Below are 25,846 nucleotides of genomic sequence, written 5' to 3'. Positions count from 1 at the left end.
CTGTGAACCTTGATGGATTTAGAATCTTTCCCAAATATTCAATCAGGCTTCACTGACCACTTTCATTTTCTTCATTTTTCAAATGAAGCAGGTAGTTGATAAATTCCTTATGTGGGACAACCTGGGAAGCTGTGACACTGCCAAAGTGAAACCAGGGATCTCTCTGCCAGGAAATTCAACAGAAAAGAATTTCTGCCCAGATATGTCTATGATGCCTATGTCTGTCGATTTTATTTGCTTTGCTAGCTATTGTCTTCCACCTTTATTTCATATACGGAAATCGAAGTCCTAATAAATGTTAAGTGACTAAGAGCAGGACTCAGAAAATTAGAGGAGCAACAAGGGTTCTCAATTTTTATCTGTTTGTACTTTTTCCTAACAATCCCCACCTGATGCCTTCCGTGTAAATACCTGGTTAACGCAGGAGGAAAAAGACTGTGACAGATTCTGGTCTTTTAGTGCCATGTACTTTCTTTGTATTAATGCTATTAATCATCTGATTACTGTTAAGTCATTTTAAGTTCTGGTGAGATCAGCATCTCCTGAATTGCAGTGCATTTTTGAGCACTGACTGCATCAATACAGTGTATTAGGTTCTATTTGGGGGAAACTGAAAGAAAAAGATATGGCCCCCGAAATATAGTATCTTATACTCTAGTTAGGAAACCAAATGCACAGAAATGATATTAAAAAACTGTATATGGGAGTTCCCATTGTGGCTCAACAGGTTAAGAACCCAACATAGTGTCTGTGAGGATGAGGGTTCAATCCCCAGCCTTGCTCAGTCGGTTAGGGAGCTGGCATTGCTGCAAGCTTCGGCATAGTTTGCAGATTGGGCTCAGATCTGGTGTTGCTGTGGCTGTGGCATAGGCTTAAGCTGCAGCTCCGATTCATCCCTAGCCCAGGACTTCCATATGCCACAGGTGCGGCCTTGACAAGGGAAAAAAAAAAAATTGTATTATACCATATTTCCTTTAAAAAAGGTGAAACTTTTTTCCTTTTTAATGGTCTTGCCTTTCCACAGCATTTACATTTCAGCCAAACTTCTCTTAATATGATGTTTCAAAGTTAGTTATTCTGGAGTTCCTGTAGTGGCTCAGCAGAAACGAATCTGACTAGTATCTATGAGAACACAGGTGTGATCCCTGGCTTTGCTCAGTGGGTTAAGTCTCTAGCGTTGCCATGAACTGTGGTGTAGGTCACAGATGTGGCTTGGATCTGGCATTGCTGAGGTTGCGGTGTTTGCCAACGGTTACAGCTCCAATTCGACCCCTATCCTGGGAACCTCCATATGCCATGGGTGCAGCCCTAAAAAAATGACCAAAAAAAAAAAAAAAATTGCCTATTCTGCTTTCAAAGTAGAACCAAATAAGAATCCATTCCTCCCATATTTCCTTGACATCTTTGCTGTCCATTTACCAAGCTTTCTATGTTTCTCTTACATGTCACAGTGCTTCACGAGGAGGAACCTGGGTGTCCACTAGTAGACATCACGGGCCATTTTGAGCCAGACCTGACGATATGCTTGTCTGGATTCCCCTGGGTGAGTCTCATGGTGGGAACTCAAACATACCCTTTCGTCTGGCCTCTTCAATATGAGGGCCCCCAGGCAGCTTGAGGTTCTTTTCTCTTCCCTTGGCTGCTTCCTTCTCCTCCTCCCAAGTGGATGAGGCAGGTCCGGAATAGGGACATACCACTTGGCTGCAGTACAGGGCACAGTTAGCTGGTCAAGCTGGGATTTTGCCTTTGGGGAAGTTCTTCCTTTCAGGAGCCAGAGAGGTAAGAGGAGTCAGGAGCCTGGCCTGCTCCCCTCACCATTGTCCCTCAGCCCACTTTTGATTCTTTGATGTTGCTCTCTGGTAGGTGAAGAGAGAGAACCTTGTTGGCTGCTTTTGTCTGGGGTTCCTTTAGCCTAGGACTATCTGGGACAGCAGCCCAGGTGGTGCTGCACTTGGTAGGGGACACACTCTCCAAGCTTGTTGCTGCTTCTCTCTGACTGGTGTGTCTTTCTCTTTTAAAGTATTATGCAAGAAGACGGGGGCGGGGGGGCAGCGGGCAGGGAGACAGAACTGGAGATGGGGGAGAATAAAGAAGAATGAAAAAATTAATTTGTTTTTTTACATCGACTTGGCATCTTACTCTGTCTCTCCCCACTTATTTCCTGCTGTGTCCTTTTTAGTTCAGTAGGTCAAGGGTGGGGCCTGAGATTCTGTATTTCTAACAAGCTCTCAGATGAAGCCTATTCTGTTGGGCCTTAGACCATATTCTAAATACCAAGGGTCTTGAGGAGTAGTGAATCAAATACAGTTTTATAACATTCTTCGTATAATAATATCTGACAGTCACATAGCACTTCGTATGTGTCTAATGTTATTTTAAGTGCCTTGCCTGCATCAACTCATTTAACCCTCATAATTCTATGAGATGGGCACTGCTATTAGCCCCACTTCACAGTTGGGAAAACCAAGACCCAAGGTTAATTAATGACCAAATATTACATAGTAAGTACTAGAGCCAGGATTCAAACTCAGCCTCGCCCCAGAGTCTGTATGTTTAGCCCCATTCCTATTCCAGTAGTTTTACAAACTTATCATGCTCTCCTAGACATACTTTAACTTTTCAGTCTCTTCCTCCTAAAGTATGGAACCCAGCTTGAGAACAACTTTCCAGAGATGTGATAGACCAATCTGTGAAGGTCATTGTGGTGTTGATTTACCATTGTATTAGCCACACTGTCAACTTTGTGCCTTCTGTAAATTTGATAATTAGAGCCAGTTCTCAAGGATTAGCTGTAGGATCCCAAGGCAGCTATGGTTTTGGCTGTTTTGTTTTTGTTTTTTGACAAGTGAAGGCAGCAAAGAGCAACTGAGGTTAACAGCTCTGGCTGATCACTGAGGCAGCAAGAGAAACAGCTCCAAGACAAACACATTGCTCGTTGTGTAGCCTGAGGGACAAGGTCAAGACTGCAAGGGCTAAACAGGCAGGGGTGAGGGGTGAAATAGGATACTGTGTCGGGGAGAAGGTTGGTCACAACAAAAAGCAAAGTGGAGAGGCTGAGGCAAAATGGAGTCTTATAAGTGAGTCTTGTCTGAATCAAGGAAGCCAGAGAGTCATTCATTCATTCACTCATTCATTCAATAAATATTAATCAACAACCTACTATGTTCCAAGCACCATGCTACATGCTGGTGATACAGTGATGAATAAAGCAGAATGAGTTCCTGCCCTCAGGGAATTCTAATACTTTTTTTCTTTTTTCTTTTTAGGGCTGCATGCGTGGCATATGGAGATTCCCAGGCTAGGGGTCTAACTGGGGCTACAGCTGCTGGCCTATGCCATAGCCACAGCAATGCAGGATCCAAGCTACATCTGCGACCTACACCACAGCTCATGGCAATGCCAGATCCTTAATCTACTGAGCAAGGCCAGGGATTGAACCAGCAACCTCATGGTTCCTAGTTGGATTCGTTTCCACTGCACCACGACGGGAGCTCCAGGGAATTCTAATTCTTGTGATGAGACTGACAAGACAAAACCAAACCAAACCAAACCAAACCAAATAAGAAATCAGGCAAATAAATTAGTGCAGGCTGGAATGAGTGTCCTGAATGAAGGAAAACAAGGATGAGAGATAGTGAAACCTAGGGGTACCCTATTTTAGGTAGGATGGTCAGGGAAGGCCTTCAGCTGAGAGCTAAGAGCATAGAGGTTAGGCAATTGGGAAGGGTACCTTTAGTCAAGAAACAGCTGTGCAAAAGCCCAAGGGTGGGAAAGAATGTGGTGTGGAAGAGAGAGCCTGGCAGAATCTTGGGAATCCATAGCTGTCCATTGGGAATGGGTACAAACTGACATAAGAATTAATGCTGAGAGTTTGCGTCGTGATGCAGTGGAAACGAATCTGCTTGGAGCCATGAGTTTGTGGGTTCGATCCCTGGCCTTGCTCAGTGGGTTGAGGATCCGGTGTTGCCATGGGCTGTGGTATAGGTTGCAGACATGGCTTGGAACCTGCGTTGCTGTGGCTGTGGTGTAGGTCGGCAGCTGTAGCTCCGATTAGACCCCTAGCCTGGGAACCTCCATATGCCATGGGTGCAGTCCTGAAAAAACAAAAAGAAAAAAAAAGAAAAAAAAAGAAAAAAAAAAAAGAATTAAAGCTGAGAATAACTGGTATGAAACAAATCAGTTGGCTTTGAGGGGCCGGTCATTTCTCATCTGGAATATTATGTTGAATTCTTGACATAGATGAGATCAGGGCACATTCAGAGTGGTGTGTGTCAAGGCTCATGGGTAATTTGGCTGCCATAACCTCTGAAATGGGAAACTATTTTTAGGCATGGCCCAGTACCTTTCATTTGAACTTTTGGGGGACTTAAAGGCCCATCTCTGAGTTGTGAGGGTCTCACTGAGGTCCTAACATTTCTTACAATGAATTCCTCATTGAGGTTATTGTGATGTAGGGCAAAGCCAAAAACAAAGCAGGGGTTGGTGCTAGTGCCCACACTCCACGATGAAACAGAGCCACCAAAGCAGAGAAGTCAAGGCACACATCCATCACCTCCTTCTCTGATCTCTCACTTTGGCAGCTCCATCGCAAGGGAAGGAGTTTGGTTTGGGTAAACCATGTGTGGTTCATTAGTGGTTCCTAGTGATCAACCATTCAACACGTTTTCCAAAGCTTCCCAATGACCCTTCAGGTGATTTTTGCAGGGTTTTCTAAAGAGAAAAATGTAGTTCAGCAATATATGCTTTCCAGGATCTATCCTTTTCTGCCCTTTGGAGAATCAAAACACTTGTATTAGCAAAGGCCCTCATCAGTTGTTACCTGAATTAGTGTATTGGTATCTTATACCTGGTCTCCTTGATTCTAGTCTCTCATGTTCTCAATCTGTCAGCCGCAGAGCTTTCTGAAAGATTTAGCTAAAATTCACTTTATCTGATCTCTATTCTTGGCTTAGAGTGGTTCCTCATTACTCTTGGCATTCAATAACTTTTATGATCTGACCTTTCCCTAAATCACTCTTTCTCCTGCCCTATTCTCCTACTCTGAATTACATCCACACCACACTACTTGCTCTTTACTGAAATAACCCGTGTTCTCATTTTACTTCTCTACGTTTTCATATGGAGTTCCTACTTGCTTCTTCCCTTAGCTATTTCCTGTGTATCCTTTAGAATTTAATTTAAGCTTTTCTTCCTCCAGGAAGCCTTTCTTGATTTCCCTAGTTAGGATTAAGTGCTTTTATCTGATCTTGTAACACATTGTATATGCCTCTAGTACAATAGTTACATCCAGATCTTTGTCTGTCTTTCCTTCAAAACCTTGAGCTTTTTGAGGGTTGGGACTGAATTCCTTCAGTGCTTTACCTCATTTATCAGACTTGTGAAAATCTCTAATGAAAATATCTTAAATACTCATGATTTAATCTAAGTGCTCATATGTTGCTATGATTTAGAACACAAATTACAGGCTTTTAGACCTAGAAAGAACTTTAAAATTATCAGATACAATTATAGGACAAGGACATGAAGGTTTAGAGGGGTTAAGGAAATCCTCTAAAACCACCCTACTAGGAGTAGCATTTAGCCCCAGGGGCTAAGTCTCCATCCTCCCAGCTCTGGGCTCTTTTCCCTAAAAATAGCACTCTTTAGATCTTCATCCTATTTTGATGTCAGAGACCTGACATGGATTTGACCTTGGTTCTTTGATTTGCCATATTGATGCTTTAATTCTGCCTCTGGAACTAATAATTTAGTTATCAGCAAAAAAATTAACATTAAGCATCTCCATTTGGGGGCCTGCTGAACTATGAACTTAAAAATTCTGAGGGTACTTGAAAAGGAAAAAAAAGTGGAAGAAGTGTTGAGCAAATTGTCAATCCTTCATTGGTCTCCGAGGAGCTCTTTCATTTGATCACAAATTGCTTCATAGCAGAGTAGTTCATTAACACCAATACTTGCCTTTGTAATACCAAGACACCCACTTAGTCTTCCTTAAGGATGCTCTGGAAGGGGAATGGGAAAGTTACACTGCACATATTATCTTCCCTAGGAGCAAATACATTTCTTTACTAGTAGAACTAGAAAATTATGTGTGCAGTTTGCTAATTTTTTACTTTGAAATTTTTGTTTGACGATTAGATTTAGTTAATAACACTGGAGATTAATATTATAAAAATTAGCACATCATTAATTTTACTAGAGAATATTTAAAATACACGGAGAAGTATAGAGAATAATATAACAAAAAATCATGTATCTCCCATCCAGCTCAGGCATATAATAAAATTCTGCCATGTTTATCTAGATCTCATTCTTCATTCCCTCTCTCTTCCCTCTCTCCCTTTCTACTTTCTTTTCTTTTCCTTCCTTCCAAATTAAAATCTTACACATGCAGTTAAAGCCCCTGTAACCAACCTGTCCCATGCCTCTCCTGCCATCTGTAGAGCTAACACCTATCCTAAAGTTCCAGTTCTAATTTTTGTGTTTTTTTAAATTCTTATACATACATCCATAAACAATACATAGTGTTGAGTTGTCTGTTTTCCATCTTTATTAAATAAGATATTCTTTCTTCTCAAGTTCTCACTCAACATGGATTAATATATATCTTCTATTCATTTAAACTGCTATATGGCATTCCGTTGTATAAAAAGAACATATTTTACCCATTGTCTTGGTTATGGACTTTTCAATTGTTTCCATTATTTTTCTCTTACACACAAGGCAGAAATAAACATTCTAGTACATGTCTTCTTGTGAGAGTTATATACCTAGGTGTGGCATCACTGGGTTGCATTGTTAAGTATTTTACAAAGGATTTTCATGTTGATAGTAAAACACTCTGATTAGTTACTTAAAAGAAAATAACAAAGTCAAGATAAGTGCTAGAAGAAACAGAAATATCAGGAATAGGATGTAAAATAGTATAGACTAGTGGGTGACTTAGATATAGAATCCTATGCTTTTTTTAGAAATTAATTCATCTTTTGACCAAAAAGCAGATTGAACCTGCAAGTAAACTGAACAACCACTGAGAGCCACAGATTTTCATTTACATTTAAGAGACTACTTTTTGTATCATTGCTTCCATGGAGCCTTCTAGAATCTTCTTTTTTTTTTTTTTCTTTCTGTGAAAATTGACTACTTCCTCCTTTGCCTCCATTCTGTCTACCTCTAGTGTGTGATATATTGCACGTTGTATTTGCCATGGTTGTTTACATGTCTCTGAATGTTGTTTGAGGACAGAGTTCATGCCCTATTTATATCCCCAGAGCTTGGAGCACAGGAGGTAATGAAAAGTGCAAATCATGGAAGATCTTTTAGACTTAGCAGTAGGTTTCTGATGACAGTATACTTTAGTGAAAATTAGCTGAAAGTATAAAAAAGGAAGTTTTATGTTTTGGTCTTCAATTGGACCTGCAAAAAGGAAGTTTCATATAAAAGCTGATTAAAAATGACTAACAAGAGTACCCATTGTGGCTCAGCAGTAGCAAACCTGACTAGGGACCATGAGGATTCGGGTTCGATTCCTGGCCTTGTTCCGTAGGTTAAGTATCCAGTGTTGCCGTGAACCGTGGTGTAGGTCACAGATTCGGCTCGGATCTGGAGTTGCTGTGGCTGTGGCCTAGGCTGGCAGCTGTAGCTCGAATTCGATCCCTAGCCTGAGAACTTCTATATGCTGCATATGTGGCCCCCCCAAAAAAAAGACTAACAAAGCAGAGAAATCACTTAGAATTTGGCTATAGACATGGGTGATATATGATTAGTATATATCAGTATAGAGTTAATTTTAGGAAAATGTTAATTTTACAGATCACCAAGAAATCACCTGGAAAAGACCTTCTGTTCTCATTTATGAACTTAATTCTTTGTTAATCACTAGGATTTTAAAAACTCTTTATTCTTATAATTTGAGATTACACTGGGATTCTGTCATGTTGGGATTGCTAGTTAAATGAAATAATTCTTCTAAAGTGTTTGGCAAATAGTAAGGACTGAATAAACATTAGCTTTACTACAATTAGCTGATTCCATACTTGGATTCCCCTCATTTATACTACATTCTTGGAGTTCCTGCGTGGCTCAGTGGAAACAAATCAGACTAGTATCTACACTACATTTTCTTGGAATATATTATTTGGTCTCCCCTCTGTATGTTTGTAGTAGTGTATTACTAAAACTGCCAGCTCAGAAAAAAGAAGGCATCTAAAAATTCAAACTTTAAAATTAAGCACATAATGGAAAATTCTTAAATACTTTGTAAATTAGGTATGAAATTAGGTATGAATTAGGTATGAAAAATATAAATAAGTTACATATATATTTATATAAAAATTATATATAAATAAAATTATATTTATATATAAAATTATATATATATTCAAGTTAAAATATAGTTGACTTTTAGATTCAGATGAAGGAGTCTATATAAGTATATTCTGCATAATTTAAAAAAGTCATTAGAATATTATAAGTAAGCTAACTCCTCTCATAAGAATTGCTTATTATGAATAACGTATCACATGCATGACAAAAAAGGTTGTGGCTAGTTTCATTTCCCTAAAACACCTTTTCAATGGTAAGTTTGAGGCAGCTGTGGTTTACCAAAGATAAACTAGTGAGGGCCACTATAACTAGCATGTGTTTACATTTTGACTCATGGTTCCTGTCAGGCTTTAATCACAGGGGAACAAGTAATATTACTCAGACTTCATTGTTTAATCTTCCATTCATTTATTTTCCAACTTTGTTTCAGTCTGTAGAAAGGTTCCTTTTTGATTACAACATGTAGTCCTGATTTCTGCAATTTATCTTCATTTGCCATTTTTGAGATAGCTATGAAAATCCTATAATAAGCTTCTTATTTCCCAAATCTATGTATATAACCCTCAGTGAGTTGGAGTCATCCTAAATACATTTTGAAATCACATCAGCACTTTCAGATCAGCAAGTTACTTCTTCTTTTTTTTTTTTTTTTGGTCTTTTCACCTTTTCTAGGGCCTCTCCCCAGGCATATGGAGGTTCCCAGGCTAGGGGTCTAATCAGAGCTGTAGCCGCTGGCCTACGCCAGAGCCACAGCAACGTAGGATCCGAGCTGAGTTTTCGACCCACACCACAGCTCTCGGCTACGCCGGATCCCTAACCCATTAAGCAAGGCCAGGGATCGAACCCGAAACCTCATGGTCAGATTCGTTAACAACTGTGCCATGATGGGAACTCAAGCAAGTTACTTCTTAATAAATGACTGTCTTAATGTTAGATGCTATTTTAAATACATGAAAGAGAGCAGTTCCCAAATGTGTGTAACTACTTCCAGGGAATAGTAAACGGAGAATTTAATTAAATGAAGAGCCTAAATTTTTGTTATGCTGTTGCTGGATATTTGAATAACTAGTTGTAAATGAGTTCCATTTGTATAAAAGTGATTTTTAAATCCAATTGTCTGTATTTTGAAATATAGTTCCAATTCCTTGGTAAAACTGGAAGTGGCATGACCATATCCCCACAGCTAAAACAAATTAGAGGGTTGTAGCAATAAATTGAACCCATAGACAGGAAAAAACCTTTGAACCCTGTTTTTGTTTTTTTTTTCTCCCCCCCCCCGGCACTGATTGGATAATTTATTTAACTAATTCTGTTTAGTCATTAGAAAGTCAGTTTTCCATTCTATAATTTCTTCCACTCAAGTAAACAATATTGATGCGTATAATTTGGATGAAAAAAATCCCCTTTAAGAAATATCTGGATGTATGCCTTGAATAAGCTTCCTCATTTAGGTCACAGAAATTCACTTGAAGAGAAACCAATCAGGAGTTCCCGTCGTGGCGCAGTGGTTAACAAAATCCGACTAGGAACCATGAGGTTTCGGGTTCGGTCCCTGCCCTTGCTCCTTGCTCAGTGGTTTAAGGATCCAACGTTGCCGTGAGCTGTGGTGTAGGTTGCAGACTCGGCTCGGATCCAGCGTTGCTGTGGCTCTGGCATAGGCTGGCAGCTACAGCTCCGATTCAACCCCTAGCCTGGGAACCTCCACATGCCGCGGGAGCGGCTCAAGAAACAGCAAAAAGACAAAAAAAAAAAAAAAAAAAGAAAGAAAGAAAAGAAACCAATCAAACATAATAATAACATTGACTTTAACTACCACTTATTTTATTTTATTTTTGGCCACAGTGTGCAGCAGCTTGATGTGGGATCTTAGTTCCCAGATCAGGGATTGAACCCAGGCCACAGTGGTGAAAGCGCCAAGTCCTAACCACTAGACTACCAGGGAACTCTCGAACTACCATTTTTTGAGTGTCTTCTATATGACAAAACTTAAACACACTTTAATCCTTACAGCAAATTTACTGGATGAGTGATAATATTTGAATTTTAGATATCAGGAAATTTCTACTCATATTGGTTAAGTAACACACCTAGGTTTGCACAGCTGATGAGTATGAAGGCTATTATTAAAATCCCAGCCCATGGAGTTCCAATCGTGGCTCAGTGGTTAATGAACCCGACTAGTATCCATGAGGACGCTGGTTGGATCCCTGTCCTCCCTCAGTGGGGTTACAACAACTCCCTCCGGTGTTGTAAGCTGTGGTGTAGGTTGCAGACATGGCTCAGATCCTGCATTGCTGTGGCTGTGGTGTAGGCTGGCGGCTACAGCTCCGATTGGACCCCTAGCCTGGGAACCTCCATATGCTGTGGGTGCAGCCCTGAAAAGACAAAAGACAAAAAAAAAAAATTCCAGCCCATCTGTTGTAATGCCTGAGAACCTTTGTTCTTTCCTCTACAAAACACAATTGACACAGAGTAGAATTACTTTATGATCCCTTTGATAGTCTTGATTTTCAGAAAAGCTACATGGATTAAATGGTGGTAAAAGTATATCCAATAAAATGCAATTGCATCTCCCTTAATAATTCCTTTTTCTGTCACTTTGTTTTCTTTCTCCACTTGCGATATTTGCATAATTACACTATTAACCTCTAACTTTCCTTCTCTCCTCACTCCTCTCCTGCTCCCACGTACAATGAACAGAAAATAATTTCCTTGCAAGTTATGTGTCTAAGTTTATAACTCACATAGTTAATTATCACATAGAAAAATGTACTCTTTTAAGTGACAGCCACAGTTTTTGGCAGGATTCACCAGTTCTGAAGTTAGTCGCCCATAAAACTGATCTCTCAATGGTTTGGTGAGGTCAAGTGTCAAATTACCCAGGCAATGAATAACACTTACTGCAGGTCCTGCTGACCAGCCTGCCCAGTTGTTCACTCATATTTCCAGTGGCTTGGGAGAATTCAGCCAGAATGGCCCCCAGAAATCTGCATTGTGACTTTATCTATTGATGAGCCAGACTACAAATGCTGTGAACATATCCAAGAGAAGTTCAGGTGGCAACCCAAACAGGAATTCATAAAGTCTCAGATATACTGTAGCTAAATAGAGTACACAACTACCACATATGAAGAGGTTTCTAAGTGCCAGACATTGTGCTAAGAGCATTTATTTCATTTGGTTTTCTTAGGCCGGGTTGCATAGTAGTCCACAATATGGACACAGAGCCAAACAAATGTGGCTCTGGGTCCTTGGGTAAGTAGTAGAAACTGTTTCAGCTTCTGCTCCTGTAGAAGCGGATACTAACACTTCACAGAGTTGAGTGAGAAATGAGTTCTAGTCCTTAGAATGATACTCATGTGGAGACAGCACTCAGTATATGTTGGCCATTAATTCTCCTAATGACCCTATGAGATAAATGCTATTGTGAACATCATTTACTGTTTAGAAGATGGAGGCTTAGGAGTTCATGTTGTGGTGCAGCAGAAATAACTCTGACTAGGAACCATGAGGTTGCAGGTTTGATCCCTGGCTTTGCTCAGTGGGTTAAGGATCTGGCGTTGCCGTGAGCTGTGGTGTAGGTCGCAGACGAGGCTTGGATCTGACATTGCTGTGGCTATGGTGTAGGCCAGCAGCTATAACTCCAATTCAACCCCTAGCCTGGGAACCTCCATATGCTGTACATGCTTCGCTAAAAAGGCAAAAAAAAAGAAGAAGAAGATTGAGGCTTAGAGCTGGCATATGGCAGAAGTAGGCTTTGAAAATGGGTCTGTTTGGGAGTTCCCTGGTGGCCTAGTGGGTTAAGGATTTGGCGTTGTCACTACTGTGGCTCAGGTTGCTGCTGTGGTGTGGGTTTGATCCCTGGCCCTCTTGGCCTTCCATACGCCATGGGCATGGCCAAGAAAGAAAGTAAATAGGTCTATTTGGCATCAAAACCTGCCCTCCTCATCGCTGTGCTGTTCTGCCTCTTAGTACAAGATACATAGAAGTTCCCTTGTGGTTCAGTATGTTAAGGATCCTGCATGTCACTGAAGCAGCTCGGGTTGCTGCTGTGGTGCAGGTTCAGTCCCTGACCCAGGAACTTCCACATGCCCTAGGAGCAGACAAAACAACAGTAACAACAACCAAAAACAAGATATATAGAATGCGCAAAGAACTAACAGTGTCAGCTACAAGGCCTCTTACCACCATATGATACCTGCCCCTCAGACGACTTCCTGGAGGTGGGCAGTGGGTGACTCTATGCTGAAAGGCAGGGCAGAAATGTCCAGGCTTCCTCTCTCCAGATGGGAATGTGAATGATGCAAACCATTTCAGTGAAGCCTTAACCACAGCCAGGTGACTCCTCTGGTGGTGACAGAAGTGTATAAATGAACTATCGGAGCGGGGGAGCCTTCACACACCTCCAGCCCTTCCTGCCTCTCCAAATAGTTATATCTCTTGGCACAAATCAACTACAGAAATCCGTATCCACTTCCTCACAGCCTCAAAGAAAACTGCACAGCAGGCGTTCCTATCTGTTGGGTGAAGATTAAAGTGATTGAGCTTCTACTGTACATTTTCTCAAAAACCTTATGAAATAGGTGTAATTATCTTACTTAAGGAATGAGGAAATTGGAGTTCCCTTTGTGGCTCAGTGATTAACGAACCCAAATAGGAACCATGAGGATGCAGGTGTAGGCTAGCAGGTATAGCTCCGATTCGACCCCTAGCCTGGGAACCTCCACATGCTGTGGGTGCGGCCCTAAAAAAAAAAAAAAAAAAAAAGAGGAAATTAAGGTTCAGAGGAATTAGGTGAATTGCCCAAGGTTATTACACAGTTTGTAAATGGACAACCAGGATTCAAACATAGGTCTATATCTTAATCCAACATCGTGTTCCTCTCACTCTTCAGGGATTTTTCCTTTGGTTTAGGAATACTATAAAATCATGATTCTCCTGATTGCTTTTGCTGTTATCCTTTGACCGTCTCATTTTTTGTTACAGATTTTATCCAAGAGTAAGAACATGCTATGAAATTCTTGGAGTAGCTGTTGAGATGTTCTAATTTAAGAGATTAGTGGATTATCTGTGGATTATTTCTCGTACTCTCTTTCTTTGTTCTCCTACCTCATTATATTTGACATCTGATTATTAGAATCTTGTGTGGGATTATTTGAATCCCACATACTCACTTGTCGTGGAAAAGTGCGAGTTAAAATTGTTTTAGACAGGAGTTCCCGTTGTGGCACAGCAGAAATGAATCCGACTAGGAACCATGAGGTTGTAGGTTCGATCCCTGTCCTTGCTCAGTAGGTTAAGGATCCGGCATTGTTGTGAGCTGTGGTGTAGGTCACAGATGCGGCTTGGATCTGGCTGCAACAGCTCTGATTAGACCCCTAGCTGGGGGAACTGCCATATGCCGCAGGTGTGGCCCTAAAAAAGACAAAAAATAAAAAAAAATAATAAAATAAAGTTGTTATAGACAGAAATTTGTGTCCTTTAAAAAAATTTTTTATTACTCAATGAATTTATTACATTTATAGTTGTACAATGATCATCACAATCCAGTTTTCTAGGATTTCCATCCCACACCCCCAGTGCATCCCCCCACCCCCAAACTGTCTCCTTTGGAAACCATAAGTTTTTCAAAGTCTGTGAGTCAGTATCTGTTCTGCAAAGAAGTTCATTGCGTCCTTTTTTAGATTCCTCATGTCAGTGATAGCATTTGATGTTGGTGTCTCATTGTCTGACTGACTTCACTTAGCATGATAATTTCTAGGTCTAGCCATGTTGCTAAAAATGCCATTATTTCATTCCTTTTAACAGCTGAGTAATATTCCATTGTGTATATGTACCACATCTTCTTGATCCACTCCTCTGTCGATGGACATTTGGGTTGTTTCCATGTCTTGGCTATTGCAAATAGTGCTGCAATGAACATGGGAGTACCTGTGTCTTTTCGAGTCATGGTTTTCTCTGGATAGATGCTCAGGAGTGGGATTGCTGGATCAAATGGTGGTAGTTCTGTTTTTAGTTTTCTGAGCAATCTCCAGAAATTTGTGTTTTTATAGCCTTGTATTAGAAGGAAGGAAGTCACCAACAGGGCCTATACATATGTACGCTGCAAAGATTTTCTTAAAATTCTCTGCAAGGTCTACGTAATTTTACAAGCAAAATAATTAGTCAATCCAGTAGCAAAATTCAGACTCTTATTAGTTTTGTTATTTTAAACACACAGCAGATTATCTCCTTTTGTACCACAAAGCCTGTGGCACAAAGGGTTTGAACTGGCTCCCTGTCATTCTTCATTCTTAGGACTGAAGCTTCCTAAGTCTACTCCTTCAGCCTCCTAGCTCTGACCTTCCCCTTCCTATAGGGAATGAACATGTTGTCTGCAGTTGGTGTTTGTCAAACATTTTAATACCATCTCATCATTATGATGATCAACAAATGTGTTCTGAAAATCTTTTATAAATAAAGTACACCTTGAAGTTCAGCATCAGACAGCCTGTGGTTTAGGTCCTGGTCCTTGTATATATGGGAACATAAACAGCACACACTACAACTGTATTGAAACGGAAGTGGTAACCTCGTCCTTTACTATTGAAATGGTTTTATTGTCCTCTACTAGCAAGGATAACTGTCTTGCTTTTATTTCCATAAATATATACTTACATGTGTATGTAAATACACATACATATTTTATGTATATACAATATACATTTACATGTATATATACATATTTTATATATTGTAGATATGCTATATATAACACATTTTGAAATTTGAGAGCATTGATTTCCATAACCAATCTAATTTATGAATAGATAACATAACCACCAATCTGTCAATCCTTTCTCCAGTGATCACCCCCACTTCCAATTTCATGTGAATAGCAAATACTCTGGAATGTCTTATCTGCAGGAAACACTTTTGAGTTGCAGGAGTAGTAACCATATTTGCTTATTTTTTCACTCAAGAAATGTTCGCAGCCGCCGCCGCGCCGCCGTCGCTCGCCAACGCCAGCGCCGCCTCTAGCTCGCCGAGCTCCAGCCAAAGGAGAAGCGGGGTAAGTAAGGAGGTCTTTATACCATGGCTCGTACAAAGCAGACCGCCCACAAATCGACTGGTGGTAAAGCACGGAGGAAGCAACTGGCTACAAAAGCCGCTCGCAAGGGTGCGCCCTCTACTGGAGGGGTGAAGAAACCTCATCGTTACAGGCCTGGTACCGTGGCACTCCGTGAAATTAGACGTTATCAGAAGTCCACTGAACTTCTGATTCGCAAGCTTCCCTTCCAGCGTCTTGGTGCGGGAAATTGCTCAGGACTTCAAAACAGATATGCGCTTCCAGAGTGCAGCTATTGGTGCTTTGCAGGAGGCAAGTGAGGCCTATCTGGTTGGCCTTTTTGAAGACACCAACCTGTGTGCTATCCATGCCAAACATGTAACAATTATGCCAAAAGACCTCCAGCTAGCACGCCGCATACGTGGAGAACGTGCTTAAGAATCCACTATGATGGGAAACATTTCATTCTTTAAAAAAAAAAATTCTCTTCTTCCTGTTATTGGTAGTTCTGAACGTTAGATATTTTTTTTCCATGGGGTCAAAAGGTATCTAAGTATATGATTACAAGTGGAAAAATAGGGGACAAATCAGGTATTGGCAGTTTTTCCATTTTCATTTGTGTGTGAATTTTTAATATAAATGCGGGGACATAAAGCATTAATGCAAGTCAAAATGTTTCAGTGAACAAGTTTCAGCAGTTCAACTTTATAACAATTATAAATAAACCTGTTAAATTTTTCTGGAAAAAAAAAAGAAATTTTCAAATGTTTTTCTCTGAAAACATGAAGAAAAAAATCTGGAGGAATTTACCTCTGTCATGACATCATCTGTAAAAAGTGATTTTTAGGATGGAGACTTCTCCTTGAGAAATAAAGGCTGCTGGTTTCAGCCTTGCAGCTCTCATTTTCATTAAAAACAGGGTTGTCGTTTTAGACCCAAGCTTTCCCTAGAGATACTGCTTCCACCAGGGGAAGCAATATGTGAAGTTATTGCAAGGAAGTTTTTATGTGAAATTGTAACTTTTGCCAGAGATGTCTGTATGTTTTAGTTAATTTCCTTCCCAGGAACTAGGAAAATTTCCCAAGCCCCAGATATGCACAACTGGAATGCTAGTCAGAAGTCAGCAGCATGGGGCTGAAGAGAGAGAGACTGAATTTTACACACACACATCATTTTTTTCTGGAGATAAAGTCTCTATTCTATTTTCCTGAAGGTGAAAGTCCAATTCACTTTGAAAATTGTAAAGCCTTATTCCATTGGAAGAAAATGATTATGATTTCTGTCACTGCTGTTACTATTTATACTGTAATAAATTTACCTAAGGGAGTAGATAGCCCCTGCTGGATTCCTTGCAGAGCTCCGTAAGGAATAAAACCAGACACTGACAACCGACAGGACGTTCTGTTCTGCCTTTTCCTTCTCAACCTTTCAGGGTTTAAGCTCTCCACCCCAATGCTGTTGATTAGTAACTCTGCACATACACAGTGCAACAGTAATTAATGTTCCCCATGTTGACTCTCAGGAACTACGATACCATGAAGTACCCTTCAGGATTATCAAGGAGAAATTAAATTATGCTCAATACAGTTTGAAGGCAACTTTGCCAGTGGTTTAGAGCACCTCTACTTGGGAGGTGCTGAAGTCGGCTCCTACCAGCTTGTGAGAGCTGATTGTTAAGTATTAAAGAAATGTGCAAACCAGATGTTAAGCTTCTGGCATAGGGCCGTAGTGGAGGTATTTATCACGCAGGAATTGGCATCTGCTAAAAATCAGGGCTTCTTCTCTCCCCCTCCCTACCAGAGTCCTGATTGATCAGCACACCATTAATTCAATTAATACCCATTACCTAGGACTCATGCTGGACAACAGTTTACTGAGCGGTTTTGCTAGGTTGACAAGCTAGGTAATGCCTGTATTAGTTTTCTTTGGCTACTGTACCACAAATATGATGGCTTAAAACAATCAAAATTTATTATCTCACAGTTCTGGAGGCCAGAAGTCCAAACTCAGTATCAAGGGGCTAAATTCAAGGTGCTGGCAGGACTTGTGGTACAGTAGCCAGAGGCTCCAGGAGAGACTCTATTCCTAGTATTTTCTAGCTTCCAGTGGCTGCTAGCATTCTTTGGTTTGTAGCTTCATTATGCCCATCTTTAAGGCCACTTCAAGACCAACATCTTTAAATTTTTCTCTTCTCTATCTTCACATTGCCTGTGTGTGTGTGTGTGTGTGTGTGTGTGTGTGTGTGTAAATTCTCTCTCTCTCATAAGGACACTTGGGATTGCATCTAGGGCCCCCACAGGTACTCCAAAATAATCTCCTCCAGCTCAAGATCTTTAACTTAATCTCACCTGCAAAGACTGATTTTTCAAATAATGCAAAATTTGTAGGTTCCAGGGATTAGGACTTGGTATCTTTGGGGGGGCCATTTTAAGCCTACCCTGTGCCCGCCTTAGGAGACCCTTATGTACAAAAATGTGTTGTGTGTTAAATAACATCCTTAACTAGTCTTAATGATAAGGAGCACATTTTAAATGGTAATAATAGTGGCAGCTCTTTTTTATTGAGTACTTCCCGGGTACTGGGCAGGGTGCTCAGCACATAGTAATCTATTCATCTCATTATTATTCCTTCCCAAATCAAGAAGTGTGTGTTCAAATATCATAAATTTCCTTTTTGGACATCAGAATCTAAGTAGACATGCCATGATAGACATGTCCTGCTTCCCTCTGACCCTTCGCGTCAAAGTCATCCCCTGGGAGTGTTCGTACAACTGTTTCAAGGGTTCCCATTTTATGTAGCTTACTCTTCCTATCCTAGTTCCGTAGTTTCCAGTTCTATCCTTTAGTGACTCTTAATGAGCTTCTCTCCAACATCAATACAAGGCTTGATTAAAGGGACTATGAAGAGTATGTCTGTTGGCTAGGAATCACCTCTCAGGTGTGCAATGACCCTGGCCAAGTGAATGGAAGGCTCTGGGCCAAGGTCAGTTCCTGGTGAAACCATAACTGGCAATGGCATCATGGTTTGGAGAAAACTGTGGGTCATGCCTGTGGGTGATCAGCCTGTAACTCTCTATCCTGTTGTCTTTGGATAGCCTCCTTTCAGCTATTTTCTCCTGATCTGCCTGCACAGTTCATGGTTTCATTTCTACAACTTGTACCAGAGGAAGAGAAAGAGACAACGGTGTGATAGGCTCTGTGATGAGAGTCTTATGTATGAGGCTAAGGATGGTATAAATACAAGAACATTTTCTTGTGTTATTTTTTGTAGCTACAACTGATAACCTGGTAGAAGTGCTTTAGAGATGTGCTATAATAAATCATTTGGGTTTGGGTAAATTTCATGAAGAAATTTAGGTCAGATTTGCTATATATAGCATATATACCTATATTTATACCACATATACCACATCTTTTATATTCATTCATTTGATTTTCTTTCTTTCTTTTTTTTTCTTTTGCTTTTTAGGGCTGCACCTGCAGCATGTGGAAGTTCCCAGTCTAGGGGTCTAATCGGAGTTGCAGCCACTGACCTATGCCACAGCCATAGCAATGCCAGATCTGAGCCCTGTCTGAGACCTACACCACAGCTCATGGCAATGCTGGATCTTTTTTTTTTTTTTTTTTTTTTTGTCTTTTGTCTTTTGTCCTAATTTTTTAGGGCCGCACTCGCAGCATATGGAGGTTCCCAGGCTAGGGGTCTGATCGGAGCTGTAGCCGCCAGCCTATGCCAGAGCCACAGCAATGCCAAATCCGAGCCATGTCTGTGACCTACACTGCAGCTCATGGCAACACTGGATCCTTAACCCACTGAGTGAGGCCAGGGATCAAACCCGAAACCTCATGTTTCCTAGTCGGATTCATTTCCACTGAGCTACGACAGGAATTCCAATGCTGGATCTTTAACCCACTGAGCAAGGCTAGGGATAGAACCTGCATCCTCATGGATACTAGTTGGGTTCATTACCGCTGAGCCACAATGTGAACTCCTATTCATTCATTTGTTGATGGACATTTAGGTTGTTTCCATGTCTTGGCTATTGTAAACAGTGCTTCTATGACCATTAGGGTGCATGTACATTTTCAAATTAGAGTTTTCTCCTGATAAATGTCCAGGAATGGGATTGCTAGATCGTATGGTAGTTCTATTTTTAGTATTTTAAGGAACCTCCATGCTGTTTTCCATAGTGGCTGCACCAATTTACATTCGCACCAACAGTATAGGAGGGATCCCTTTTCTGCACATCCTCTCCAGTATTTATTATTTGTAGACTTTTTAATGATGGCCATTCTGACTGCCATGAGGTGATACTTCATTGTATTTTGAATTACATTTCTCTAATAATTAGCAAAGTTAAGCATCTTTTCATGTGCCTACTGGCCATCTGTATATCTTCTTTGGAGAAATATCTATTTAGTTCTTCTGCCCATTTTTTGATTCGGTTGCTCATTTTTTTTGGTTATTTGATTGCTCATTTTTTTTGGTTATATGAACTGTTGTATATTTTGGCAATTAAGACCTTGTTGGTCGCATCACAAACAACTTGTTTTAGTCACTTAAAAAATGCAAGTCAGAATTTCCTGTTGTGGCTCAGTGGAAACGAATCCAACTAGAATCTACGAGGATACATGTTCAATCCCTGGCCTTGCTCAGTGGGTTAAGGATCTGGCGTTGCCGTGAGCTGTAGTGTAGGTCGCAGAAACGTCTGGGATCTGGCGTTGCTGTGGCTGTGGTGCAGGCTGACAGTTGCAGCTCCCATTCGACCCCTAGCCCAGGGACCTCCATATGCCATGGGTGTGGCCCTGAAAAGACAAAAAAAAAAAAAAAAAAAAAAAAGAAAGGAAGAAAAATGCAAGTCATGCCTTCCATTCTTCCCTTTCCATTTTCGCAGGACAATAGCAATACCAATATTACCCTTTTCTACTCTGGAAGGATTTTCTGACCTTGCCAGGTCCCTACCCTTTCTCTCCTGCAGAGCCTGTGGACTTCACCTCCGTTAGAGTAACCGTCACTCAAAATAACCTTTGCTTTGTTTACATGCTTATCTCTGTATCTCAAGACCTTCAGCTGTTTGAGAGCAAGGATATCTTATTTTTAAATCTTTACTCCCTAACATAATTCCTGGAACATGAAAGAAGCATTAAACATCTTCATTGAATTGAATTTAAAAAAAGTTTCAACTTTTTGAAAGGGAAACAAAAAAAGAACAGACTGAATATTTACTCTAATCCAATCTTCTCTTATGGGAAAGGCCATTGATGCCATTGCTCTGCTTTTTACATTCCTTCCTAAACTTTGTTTACTTTGGCTTTGGTTTGGCTCTTGGGACACAGGCAATGTTCAACCTTTGTGACTTTGGACTCCTCTGAAAGACTAATTATTGACATACTGAATTTTGGGTTTTAATTTCATCATTTTGTGGCTCAGAGAAGGGGGAATTTTAGTTACTTTGATGGGGAGTGACTTTAACTATCAACACTACAAGCTGACATTTGAGGGGTCGAGCTAAATCTTTACATGCATAAGTTTATTTAATCCTTTCCATAATTCCATGAAGTAGGTATTATTATGTATATTTTACAGCTAAAGAAACTGAAGCACAGAGAATAACTAGACCAGGTTCATGATAGGTTTTACCCTGGGTCTACAAGACTAACTTTTTTTCCATTTTTCTGGCTGCCCCTTGGCACATAAAGTTCCTGGTCCAGGGATCAAATCTAAGCTGCAGCTGTGACCCAAGCCGCAGATGCAGCAATGCCAGATCCTTAAGCCACTGTCCTAGGCCAGGGATAGAACCTGTGCCTCAGTGCTCCCAAGATGCTGCTTGCTGATCCTCTTGCACCACAGCAGGAACCCCTAAAGTCTAACTTCTGGTTACCACACTATACTGCTTCTAGATTCAATTTTTTTTTTTTTTTTTTTGTCTTTTTGTCTTTCCTTGGGCTGCTCCCTCGGCATATGGAGGGTCCCAGGCTAGGGGTCGAATCAGAGCTGTAGCTGCTGGCCTACGCCAGAGCCACAGCAACGTGGGATCCAAGCCACGTCCGCAACCTACACCACAGCTCACGGCAATGCCAGATCTTTAACTTACTGAGCAAGGCCAGGGATCGAACCCGCAATCTCATGGTTCCTAGTCGGATTCGTTAACCCCTGCGCCATGACGGGAACTCCTAGGTTCAACTGTTTTTTAAAGCTGTTTTAGAGAAATGATTCTGAAAGAGAAAGTAATCTAGCCTTTCACTAAATGCTAATTGAGCACTATGTGTGCTCAGGCTGATAGCAGAATACCATCACTGGGTGGCTGAAACAACAGACATTTATTTCTCTTAATTCTGGAGACTGGGAAGTCCAAGATCAAAGCAGATTCACTTCCTGGCAAGGACCCATTTCCTGGCCTCTCTGTGTGCTATCATGGTCTTTCCTTGGGTGAGTGTATGTGGAAAGAGAGAGCCTGAGCTCTCCTTGTTTTTCTCTTCTTATAAGGGCACTAATCCCCAAATGAGGGCCCCACCCTCATGATCTCATCTAAACCTAATTACCTCCCAAAGATCTCATCTCCAAATACCATTGCATTGTAGGTTAGGGCTTCAAAATGTGTATGTGCAGGGGAGAAACAAACATTCAGCCCATAGCAAGTACTAACTAGAATTCTCTGGAATATGTTAGACTAAATTCTGAAGAAAAAAAAAAAAAAGAGAAAGAAAAAGAAAAAAAGAGCACAGCAGGGCCTGGATTAGGGAGAGACAAACACATGACCTAAGCCCAGCATTCTGGGAGGCATCCACCCTCCAGTGCCCACCCTGCACGTGAATAACCCTGTAAGGCCATGAACCTATGTGTCTGGCTTGCCTGGCTTCAGTCCCAGCCCCGCAGCACTTCCTTTGCTCTCAGCAAACTCAGAGTCTGTTGAGGGCCTGGTATCAGGATGGGTCAGATCAGGAGAGAGAAACCATGCCGTGATTCCAACAGGGGAAGTTTAATATAAAGAATTATTAACTAGTAGTCTATTGTTCAGAAACCTGTGAGGACATGGAGAAAATACAACCAGTGAAGACGAGGAGTTTTGACCTTCAGGCTGAGTGAAGACTGTTTTTACCTCCAGGCTGTGCCTAAGTGAGCATGACTTGCCCTATTTATTAGGCAACACTAGACTCGGCAGCATTTCTTTTCAGAGCACCTCAGGCATTTAGGCTATTTAAAAAATCTAAATGACATCTCAGTCAAGCTAGCATTCCAAGAGAAAAATGTTTTAATCTTTCTTTTCCCAGAACAGTGTTTAAGTCTGGGAGGAATACAGACAGGCTGGGTGATGGTCAGTTTATTTGGAAATGTATGGGAACCCATACAAATTTTGGCAAAGGTACATATAAGTCTCAAAGAAGAATTAAAAATAATTTGATAACCATACAAACACTACTGAAGAATTTGAATGCAGGTCAAATCGCAGCAGCTGTTTGTTATCTCTCATTTAAACTCCAAGAACAGAATTGCTTAAACAAATTCCCTTCCTTTCTCGAACTTTCAAAGTATTTAATATTTGCATAATGATTAATCTCCAGTTCCAGAGGAAAGTCCCAAAGGGAGAGACAATACAGCAGCCCTTCAAACTTCAACCATGTGGAAGAGAGAAATGAGGGAGCAAGTTATGTCTTCAGTTTTGGAGCCCACATACTCAAGAAGAATTCTAAATATTGGTAGTCATTCTGTTGAATGTTCAGCTGAGGATAGGATGGCTGAGAGAACCCAGTTCCAACCGCTTGGACAGTGTATCCTAACTAGGCCAAAGATAAAGCTCCAATTGAAGTTGTGATACCAGACCCCACACCTACAGACCTTGACTCTTTCAAGGACTTTTTATTCTTTGCTTTGCAAGGGCTAAATCCTTACTCACAGAACCCTGGAGTACATCTCACCTGCCCATCCAACGAAAGCTCCAAGTGTTTTATTTTTTATAGGGGGGCTTTAAGCAGCTGTTTATTTACTGGGATTTCCAGGGCCCCAGGAAGCTTCTGGCTGAGGAAAGGGCAGCATGTTTGTAGGACACCCCAGGCCTCGATATTTGACTTGTAAAATTAAGGCATTGGGCTTGATCAAAGGTTCTCAGCCTGGCTGCATTTTAGAATTACCTGGGGGAGCTTTCTTTTTCTTTCTTTCTTTCTTTCTTTCTTTCTTTCTTTCTTTCTTTCTTTCTTTCTTTCTTTCTTTCTTTCTTTCTTTCTTTCTTTCTTCCTTTCTTTCTTTCTTTCTTTCCTTCTTTCTTTCTTTCTTTCTTTCTTTCTTTCTTTCTTTCTTTCTTTCTTTCCTTCTTTCTTTCTCTTGCTTTCTTGCTTTCTTGCTTTCTTTCTTTCTTTCTTTCTCTTGCTTTCTTGCTTTCTTGCTTTCTTTCTTTTTCTTTTTTTCAGGACCGCACCTGCAACATATGAAAGTTCCCAGGCTAGGGGCTGAATCAGAGCTGCAGCTGCCAGCCACAGCCACACCAGAGTTGGATCTTTATAATACTCACTCCTTGATCCCACCTCAGGCTAATTAAATCAAAATGTTTGGCAGGTGGGTCTGGCACATTAGAAAACCTCCCCAAGTGGTGCCCATGTGCAGCAGGCTTTGAGAGCCACTTACAGCTATTATACACAATGCTATTGATTCCTCTGTGATGAACATCTTTTGGATCAACCTTTGGACACATTTTAAAAATTGTTCCTATTAGGATAAACTGTCACTAAGAGTCAACCATATGTGAACATGTGTATGCATTTGGACGACGACTAAATGGGAATACACCAAAATGAACACAAAAAGCCAAATGTACTAGGGTACAGGGATAAAGGGGATTTTTCTTTAAAATTTCTAAAATACTATATTGTCATTACAAAAAAAATCCACTATTTACCAAATACTCCCTCCTTACTTACCCTTTTTGAACTTTTTTTTTGGCCCTGCCCATGGCATGAAGAAGTTCCCAGGCCAGGGACTAAACCCATGCATAGCTGTAACCAGAACCACCGCAGTAACAACGCCTGATTCTTAACCCATTGAGCTACAAGGGAACTTCCCTTTTTGCATTTTTGGGGCTGTTTTCAGAAGGCTGTTGATGCCTGCTCTCTGAACAATATAAAAGCATCTGTGTTATTTGGTTAGAGCTGGGTTTCTCAAGTAACTTTCTGTCTCTCTGCCCTGAAAACGTATTGCACGAAAGTTCTATGTGGGTCGAGGGCCTAATACAAAATGGTCATTCAGTGCATACAGACTAACTGTATCTTATGACTTTGTTCTGAAATCCAGTACTCAATGCATAGTTCATGGCTCAAATTCATCAACCATGATCCTCATAAATATTCATCAAATGTCTGTCTTCATTAGGCAATTATTAACATGTCAAGGATATCTATGGAGAAAATGAAAGTGATAAATTCTATCTATATTTACTCTTATTTGAAAGGCTAATTTTATTTTTAGAGCTCTTTGATAAAATCCTTTAATAAAAGGAAATTTCCTTTAGAAATAGTGTTCTGTTTTCAGGCTAATCATTTGACACACAGAAAGTTTATTAGTTTTGCTGGCTGAATGGATATTAGCCAAATGATGGTCTATGTAACTACTCCAATTCAGAGAAGGATAATATAAAGTACTGTTCTTAAAAGGTTAAACCGATGCCTTCTCTGCTAATAGTACCTTGGAAGTGTTTTTCTAATGGAGAGAACTGGCAGTGACTCATTTCCACCCTTACCTGGTCCCCTTGGTGATCAGTAACCCTAAGACTGTTGCATGGGGTTGATATACAGCTGCAGATAGACAGAGGGAAAGGACTGGCAAACTTTTTCTTTAAAGGACCAAATAGTAAATATTTTAGGCTTTGCTGTTCAACTCTACTGTTGTTGCTCTAAGGCAGTCTTAGACAATATGTAATGAACAGAAGTGGCTGGGCTCCCCAAAATTTTATTTTAAAAAAGGGGGAGGAGCAGATTGTATTCGGATTATTAGGCCATAATTTGCCCACTACTGGAAAAGAGAAAACCCATCAGGATGTCAGACTGGTTTTCAGCTTACAATGGGAGAGTGCAGGCTAGGACTGGACATTTTAGCTAAGCCCAAAGAAGCCAATGAATGTTGGGGTTCTATATAAGCAAGTAGGTCCACTAGGATAGGAAAAGTCATGAGAAGGCATTAATAAAAGAGTGATGATACCAATGGCTAATGTTCGCAGAGGACTTGCTATGAAACTTGTGTTAGATGCTTTACATGTAATCTTTACAATCTCATGTAATCTTTATACTAACTTTGTAATCTCAAGAAATTGCTGTAATAACCTAACCCTGAGGTAGGTGTTATTATAATCCCATTTTATAGATGAGATTGAAAGATGGAGAGGCTAAATAAATTTCTCAATGACATACAGCAAGTAAGTGATATAGTTGAGATGTGAACCCAGATAGTGTGACTTCAGAGATTGTTCTTCAGTGAACAGGGGGTTCTTCAACC

The 25,846-nt window shown here is 40.6% G+C and overlaps 1 long non-coding RNA gene and 1 pseudogene across 2 annotated transcripts in view; both read left to right on the top strand.

The window, feature by feature from the left end:
• LOC146404863 (uncharacterized) overlaps positions 1–25,846 on the top strand; it is an 83,719-nt gene that overhangs the window by 43,707 nt on the left and 14,166 nt on the right. For both annotated transcript variants that reach the window (XR_014842162.1, XR_014842163.1), the window contains one exon: positions 15,285–15,373. This is a non-coding gene — a long non-coding RNA (uncharacterized LOC146404863). The remainder of the gene's footprint in view (positions 1–15,284; positions 15,374–25,846) is intronic.
• On the top strand, positions 15,288–15,955 carry LOC102166222 (histone H3.3A-like; annotated as a pseudogene).

The sequence above is a fragment of the Sus scrofa genome, chromosome 3, assembly GCF_054392235.1.
Source record: "Sus scrofa isolate SSC_HxYL_T2T_F1_AM1 chromosome 3, Sscrofa_HxYL_maternal_Yorkshire_Landrace_v2.0, whole genome shotgun sequence".
Lineage (NCBI taxonomy): Eukaryota > Metazoa > Chordata > Mammalia > Artiodactyla > Suidae > Sus > Sus scrofa.
The sequence above is the reverse complement of the archived record's forward strand: the minus strand, read 5'-3'. Positions and strand labels throughout refer to the sequence as shown.